At 44.7% G+C, this 8,438-nt stretch overlaps 1 non-coding gene across 1 annotated transcript; it reads left to right on the forward strand.

The window, feature by feature from the left end:
- The first annotated feature begins 5,720 nt into the window (after positions 1-5,720).
- Positions 5,721-5,831, forward strand: trnal-caa (transfer RNA leucine (anticodon CAA)). Its single transcript has 2 exons — positions 5,721-5,758; positions 5,786-5,831. It is a non-coding gene; the product is annotated as a tRNA-Leu (tRNA).
- The last annotated feature ends 2,607 nt before the right edge of the window (positions 5,832-8,438 follow it).

Genomic DNA, 8,438 nt, shown 5'->3' on the forward strand with positions numbered 1-8,438 from the left:
ATAACTCAAACAACGCACACACACAGGTACTAATACATGAGGATACATTTATTAATACATAGAATATGCATATAAACCTAACAGATCTTATCGAGAGGGTTATCAGAATACAAAAGGTATATATTCAATCAGTTACGAAGAGTTACATATATCAAGAGGACATACGTTCAGTATATCATTCATTAAGACCGTTTCATAAATGAACTTGCTTATAACTTCTACATTAGATACTCAAAACAAGTACATAACTCTTAGGAATTAAATTGATATCAACTGGTTGGGATAGCAATTGAATTCTCGAGCTGTAATGCATTGAAGTTGAATACTCATCCAATCTCTGGGGATTCAGATCTCCTGCGGGCTCAAAGAAAGAGTTGCAGGCTGTTGCTGTCCAATCCGCGCTCTCTGGCTGTGTGCCAGGCTGTGCTGTGCAGCTTGCGACGGTGCGCTGCTTATGCTCACTGACCGGCTAGTTAGTGTTGGCTTTAACTAGCAAAGTTTGTGCACAGGAGAAAAGATGACTGTGGGTCCCAGCAAGTCAGGAAGAGGACCGGTTCGTTCCTGATGAAGAGCTAGTTCTGAATAGTGATTCAGCTTTCCACAGTTCCGACCTGTTCACGAGGCCTGCTGCTGATGCTAACCTCGGGTGGATCCTCTGGTTACTCTCTGGCAACCTCCGCTCTAGACTCTTAGAACAAAGGAAAGTTCTGGCACTCGGACACACTGGCCGTTCGGTGGTTGTCCGGGCTGAGTCTCAGGATGGTCAGGAGGCGCGCTGCGAGAATGTCCTGCCCTTGGGAGCCTTCTGCTCCTGGACTGTCCTGCCCTGGAATTCTCCTTTGAATTCCCTTTAGAAAAGTCAACAGAAGTCTCCACTGAATCTCCTGAATCTCTCAGGCTCTCTGTGTTGCCTGTTTTTACCTGGAGGAACTTCAGCTCGTTGATTGGCTGAAAGTTCCATGGGCATCAGAGTCCCACGTGGGTTATTCGGCCCTACCAGTCCCTGATTGGTTGATCAAGGTGAGATATGAGTCACTTACTCCTGACACCTAGGAATGCAGTCCAGATGTCCATCTGGCACTCCCTAGACAGATAGGCGCCAATGGATGACCATTGATCATGATAGCCAGGCTTAGCTAAGTGCATCCCCCTTTGGGAGCTGTCCTAGGAAACCTTATCAAAGGAAACCTTAAATCAGCCTGCATGAATAGTTTCTCTGTGGCTGCACCACAGAGATGAACATAGAGATGAGGCCTAATTTGGGAAAGCTCAGAAACACTTAATTCTGCCTTATTAATAAGCCTCGCCGCTACAGAGGCGAACGTGATAACCACTACACTACGGAAACGGTGGCAATCCCTGCCCAGCAGTGCTGAGCTTCGCCAATGCGATTCAGCTGCTTCCAGTGCCTTTATTGGAGTGCGCTAAAGGACCGTGCTCTCTCTGCAGAGACCAGCACGCCTGTCATGGACGGAGCAGGAAAGGCGGCGCCACATTCTACAGCCCTCTCCACGCAATCGACGAAATCGGGCCACTGAAGTGGAGAAAATCGCCTCTCCAGAAAGTGCAAATATCATCTTTGAGAGTATAAATCCTATTGCCGGAGGTCAGCCCTGTCTACCAGAGTAACCCTCCCACCTCCTGCAGCGATGATCAGCTCGTCTCACACGCGAGAAGTCTTCGGTTGGAAACAAGCGCCCCCTCTTCTCGCGCGTTTTGCACGTTCGAGTGGTTTTAATGCGGCTCCTTCGTACACGGTGCTAAACTTTTGGAAAGCAGGAGGCAAAACTGACACGTTCCCCTACCGGGAGTCGAACCCGGGCCACCTGGGTGAAAACCAGGAATCCTAACCGCTAGACCATATGGGAGCACACAACCCCACTGTTCCGGGCATCATGCAAGCAAACTACATAAATATGAGAAAACACGCAAGAGAGTTGTCACTCAGAGTGTCGAAGGGTCGATGTATACTGGGGCTCAGTTGAAATGCAACGTCAGGACTTTTCCGAATTAGGTCACACGAAGAGAGCACAGCCTTTTCCGCCCTGCCATGTGTGTATCAGTAACTCGCCGTGATCGTATAGTGGTCAGTACTTTGCGTTGTGGCCGCAACAACCCCGGTTCGAATCCGGGTCATGGCAGAATAGGGGCGTCTGCTTTTACTACTTGCGCGAATGAAGGCAAAAAAAAGCCAATCGATGTGAACGAACGGCGCTTTACAGAGGAGTACTGCCTGACTGGATCGTTGATGAACGACAGAGGCCACTCCGACCTCTTCTCGGTTTTCTTCAATGACTTACTAAGGATCTTCTTCACATTCGCCCATGCAGGGGAAGCCAGTTACACCAAAGCAAACGCAGGAAAGTGCATTTCAAGCAGAGACCAGGAAGGACCTGTTTACACCGAGAGTGGTCGGAGTATGGAACAATGCGCCCAGCCCTGTTGCTGGAGCCGATTCTTGATGAGATCTTGGGCTCACAAAGAGGCCCCCGCTGGATGCTAATCTTTCTGTTGTTCTTGCAGGTCCTGCGCTGCTTTTGAGCCGACAAAGCTCGTCTTGCTCTGTCGGCACAGCCCAATTGCAAATGATCGGCTCCGCGTACAGAAGGAATGTGCGTTTGGCGCAAGAGTGCTTGAAGGCACCGGAAATACATTGGGATCGAACCAGGGACCTCATAATCTTCAGTCTAACGCTGTCCCAACTGACCTTTTTTCGGCTGCGCGCGCAGCCCACAGCCACCTGCTCCAGCCTTCCTGTGTTGCGGCATGAGCACACCAGGAGGAGCGGGAGAGTGTTGCGGGAACGTCACTCAGAAGGAAAGCCACCCAGCTGCGCCCTCTGAGCTCTGTCCAGCGCAACTTCCTCGCATGGACTCCTGCCTGCGACGGGCAGGAAACAATTAGCAAGAACAGAACAACACCCCACGGGTGTCTCATGACCACACCTTAGGTTGTGACACGTGCAGGTGTGAGGGGTTGCCGGGCCACTTTGGACCAGAGCTTGGGCGGAGGGGGGGCGGGAAAGCAGACAAAGAGGTGACACCTCAAGGTCTGCACGATCACAGCTCTCCGCCGCCCCAGGCTTCCGCTCGACAAGCTACTGGACACACCTGTCCCTCCTCACACAGATCGTGGAAAAGCCCCCGAGTGGACACGATGCACAGACAGAGCATGGGGAGCCGCCGCCTGCGACATGGCTCCAGGCAGGACTCCACTCCGCACCTAGTGATACATGCAAGACATCTGTAAACGAAGATGTAATTACAATAAAATTGGCAATTAACAGAAAACCACAATTTGTATAATATTATTCCTCGATATCGATGATCAGTTGAAGGATTTGAAGAAACTATCAAAGAAACAGCAGCAATAGCAGATGATTTTGGTTTTGAACCCATCTTTACACCTCAATAATCCATTTGTCATCGAAAAAAGGAAAAGACAGGCATGTTTTGAGTTTCATAATGATTCTCTTCTCAATCGAAAAGAAAAGTATAAATTTGATTGCTTCAGTAGAATTCTGGATTTTCTTACGAAAATTCTACAAAGTATTGTTAGGGTCTATATTTAGCGTTTGGTAGCGATAACACTGCTGATACTGATTGAGTAGAAATCTATGATGTATTGACCGCTTAATCTGAAGCGAGAAGTCCTAGAACGCCGCCTATGAAGTGTTAGGATTCATCCCAGGAAATACTCTTTGTTTTCCACCCAAAATGCTGCTATTGTATTACACATTATGTGAACATTACCAGTTTTGGTAGCTCCTGGGTGTGATTTGAACTGAAACTAATTACAAAATTATTTAAGATGAACCATGTACAAAAATTGTAAATCAGGACTAATATTAATATCAACTGAAATAACTACAGAAGAAAAGATTTAACCGAAATATTAAGAAGACTATACAAGCCTAAAAAGTAGAACAATTCAATTCATATAACTTTTGTTTTTTATTTTTTGAGAAATGGGGTCACACACCTGAAAACACTAACATTTCTCTCTGTTAAGTATGTGAATAACAGTTTAACCCAAAATGTTTGTAATTGTGATTTTGTTAAAATGCAATAAATCGTCTATCAGCAGTAAGAAATTATTAAGAAAGTAAGAAATTGTTTTATTTCACAAACTGTAAGACGTGAAGAGAGTTTACAGTTCGTATCCTTCACTTTGTCTCTTAACTTAAGCGTTCAGGATCCAAGCCCGTGTGTGGATGGTTGTGTTTCTTGAATCTCTTGTAATCATCAAAAGTCATTGTTTAGTCCTTCAGTTTTTTCTCAAGTTGTACCATGGATATTTCATACGATCCATACTTTTCATGCTCTTTTGAATTTTCCTTCACTTATGGAAAAAGTTCAAGGTGTTCTTGTCGCTGTGCTCCACATCTAGACGCGCGCACTTGCAACAGTACATGACATGCAGTGAGGAGTTCGTGCAGCTTTCAGCTCAGTGCGGAGTGCAGAAGGAGGACTCACTCGCTGAACGATCTCTCAAGAAATCCCGGGTGAGATTCAACAGATGGCTTCTTCAACAGCCACGACAAGTCTGAAGACTTTCTCTGAATTTCCTGAATATGACGTTAAATTAGTTCAAATAATTTGGTAGTTAACACAACTAAATGCTTTGGATGTATATTTAAAACAGCAGAGCAAGACTTCAGGTACTTTGAGTATGCATTAAGTTAATTGTGTAAACCTGGATCTATATGAAGAATAAGAGTTCTCTTCTTCACAATATCTTTTTATATTTGTTTATTGAATATATCAATTGAGTATATCTGTTTTATTTTTGAATGGTACGGGACTGTACACTGGTGGTTACCAGGGGAAAATGGGGTTATTGAGCCATTTGACATTCAGGGATTATATGTTGTGTGGGCGAATGTAATCGTGTGCGAAAGTAAAAAAAATCCACTTCGATGATCAAAGAATAAATTGGGTGGATGAATGTAACTGTGCTCTAACAATCCTCTTAGCGTTACAGATGCAGCCCCTGAAAGTGTATTCGACTTACCTGTATAGCACTGCTGACACAAATGTAGCCTCTACATCAGACAGAAAAGGCAATGTGTTCGCTTAATCGTGTGAAGGATCTCCTTGTGAATCTGTCTCATTCATCAATGGAAATAGAAGCCATTAGAATATGATACATGTTCACCTTCAACCCCGCAGCTGCCGGACGTGCTTGTTTTGGGACTATTTGCAATGAGTATCGCATTAGTAGATATGTGTCCTTAAAAATGTAAGGTACATTCAGTTATATACAAACGGGACAGAGATAAAGTAATAATCCTATTTTAACGTGTCCTGCATTTTAACTTACTGAACAGATAAATTGAAATGTTCTGATTCAGAGCCCCTGCAGTTCGTCCAAATTAGAACCACAACAATACTCCTGAGTCCTGAACACCACACTGAGCACACGTTCAGCTGGGCTCTGACTTTGTTCAACACGATGTCTTGTTGCGGTTGATCTCAGAGCTGGAGATGATCTCCATATTCTACCACACTAACTAGTCCTAAACATAGTACACGGTACACACTTTTTTAAAAACAATTTAAAATATTACACAAAGGTTGTAAAGCACACTCTGAATCGATCCGAATATTTGATTTCCGCGATCCGTTTAGGCAACAACAGGCAACGTGGCGCTTCTCCAGCAAAGCATTTCTCACTTTTGTGAACTACTGGTGCTTTTAACAGACTAACTTACGCAGCTCGTCACGATGGCCGAGTGGTCTAAGGCGCCAGACTCAAGGACTCCTGTCTTTCCATTGGTGGGGTGTTCTGGTCTCTGAATAGAGGCGTGGGTTCAAATCCCACTCCTGACAGTTAGTACCTTTTCCCTGTCTTGCATTCTTCCCATCTTGTTGTGCTCACTGACAATGACAGGAAGAGGAAAATGGAGAAACTGGTTTGGGGGCACATGATCTGCAGGGAAATCCTTGGTGAACACTTACACATTATTAGCAGAAAGGCTAACAGGCTTCGATTTCTGCCTTAAGAACTGTTTGGGCTGCCTGTAATCGAGTAAAGATTTAAGGCCAAGCTATGCATTCAAAGGTGAAAGACCGAAATATAAATCCAGAAGATGATTTATTAAAACATATTGTTTTCCATGCGGTTTCTCCTTTATTTAATTAAATGTGGCATTGTGAAATCAACCTGTAGCCCTGCATACCCTGCATACCTCGTGATGCACCCTACTGATAGTGCTCTTTCCTTTATAGCATTTATTCCTTTCCTCTCCTACCAGCCTTTACAAGCCACCCAGTTTTCTCTGAGCCAGTGTGAGGTATGAGGCAGTCGAGGCTAATGCAGCCGAGCGCTCTAAAGAGCTGGATTAAAGCTTCATTCTCTTTGGGGGCGTGGGTTGGAATCCCACTGCTGCCAAATATCTCCAACTACAGTATCTCTGTGTTAAGAAGCACTTGTTTTTTTTGTTGATATTTCCCTGCAGTTTAAACCAATTTCAGACCAATAAATTAAACAACCACGCTGTTCTTACGGCACAAAATTGTCTGGCAAAAAATAACATGACACCTCCTTTAAAACACACATTTTCTGTGGAGGGAACAGGATAACTCGTGCCATTCAACCTTAGAGCGTGATGTCATTTTCTCATGCTCATTTTTAGATGCTTGTCATCAAATCTATGATCCTTATGAGTGCGCTCACCCTCCATTAAGGTAGCACACATATAACGTGCCACATTTTTAGAGAATTGCATTAAATACAGGTCAGAAGAACGCGACAAAATGTCCGCTAGGCAGTTCAGCCATGTCAACGGTGTTCTCTGTTGTTTAGGTGTAGAGTGCCAGCTATTGAAACCAGGAACCACACAGTTTCAGGCGTCAAAAAGACTTTCCTAAAACCCTAATCCTCTCCTTGCTCTGATGATGGCATTCAGATATTTCCTGCAACAAAGCCAGGATACAGTCTTCAACAACACATGTGAAAAGCTTGTTCCCTACCCCTGCAATCCTTTTCAAAGAAGGACTATGTGTGCTCAGTGTTAAATGCACTGTTTATTATTAAAAATAATGATAAACTTTACTTTATATAGTGCCTTTAAAGGTGGCTTCTCAAAGCACTTTGCAGAATGACAACAATAAAATAAAAAATACACAAGATAAGCAGGATGAGGATACACAGTTAGAGGTAGATGGTGGTACTAAATACAGTAGAAGTAACCTTCAACTGTAAATACAGTTGAAGGAGTTTAGAGAAGGTGACTCTCTGATATCCTTGGGGATATAGTTCCAGAGTTTGGGGGAATAAGTGGAGATGGCCCTGTCACCCGTAGAGTGTAGACGAGCTTGGGGCACAGATAGGAGACCATAATTAGAAGAGTGAAGGTTGGGACGTTGGGGAGTAGGGCAATAACAGCTCAGACAGGTACTGAGGTGCCAAGCCATGGAGAGCCTTATAGGTGAGCATGAGGGTTTTGAAGTCAACTTGACAGGAAGCCAGTGCAAGGACTACAGGATAGGAATAATGTGATCACTGGCTAGGTCCAGTGCTAATTTCTCCCTTGTGGCTGCTGATTCATTTTTGACTGTCAACTCAGAAGAAGTCCTCTATTTTACTTAATCAACACCAATCTCTAGAGGATTTCAAAAGGCTGAATCAAAATGACATGTTATTCTGGTGGGACTCAAACCCACAACCTTTGAATGACTTCATTCTATGAACACCTAGATGGCGCCGTGTTAGTGGCAGCCTGCTACAGCAGCTATGTGTCTTTTTGTTGTCTTTTTGTTTCTTTCAGTTAGTTAATGCTAGTGTGTTAGTGTTTTTTCTTCATACCTTTGCCGGCAACTAGATTTGCGATCACAACATGGTGGATACTAGGAAGCTGAGATACTTTTTCTTGTTTTTTCTGATACTCGGACCTCTGTTTCTATCGGGTTGCAATGCCGATAGCTACAGAGGCATTGTCTACACGCGGGACCAGCTGATCGCGCTAGCGCGTCTGGCTCTACTCACTGGAGAGAAGCCATCGGTGCCGGAGGAGCTGAGGAGGAGAAGCTGAGGCTGTAGGGCTGGTGCAATGCGAAAGGTGAAGAGAAGGAGATTTAAACCCTACCTTCCTTCGATCATCTTGGGAAATGTGAGGTCCTTAGCGAACAAGATGGACGAACTGGGAGCATTGGTGAGGAGCCAGAGGGAGTATCGTGAATGCAGTATCATGTGTTTCACCGAGACGTGGCTGCAGGAACTTATTCCAGACTCGAACGTTACCATCGACGGCTTTCAGACGGTGCGGGCGGACAGAAACACTGAAAGCAGTAAGAGGAAAGGAGGGGGGCTCGCGGTGCTTGTCAACAACAGATGGTGTAATCCTGGACATATTTAAGGAGCACGTCTGTAACCTGGACATCGAACTGGTAGCCATAGGACTGCGTCCATACTATCTGCCGCAGGAGTTTACATGC

The sequence above is a fragment of the Atractosteus spatula genome, chromosome 10 (genome assembly GCF_055471065.1).
Source record: "Atractosteus spatula isolate fAtrSpa1 chromosome 10, fAtrSpa1.hap1, whole genome shotgun sequence".
In the NCBI taxonomy this organism is placed as follows: Eukaryota; Metazoa; Chordata; class Actinopteri; order Semionotiformes; family Lepisosteidae; genus Atractosteus; species Atractosteus spatula.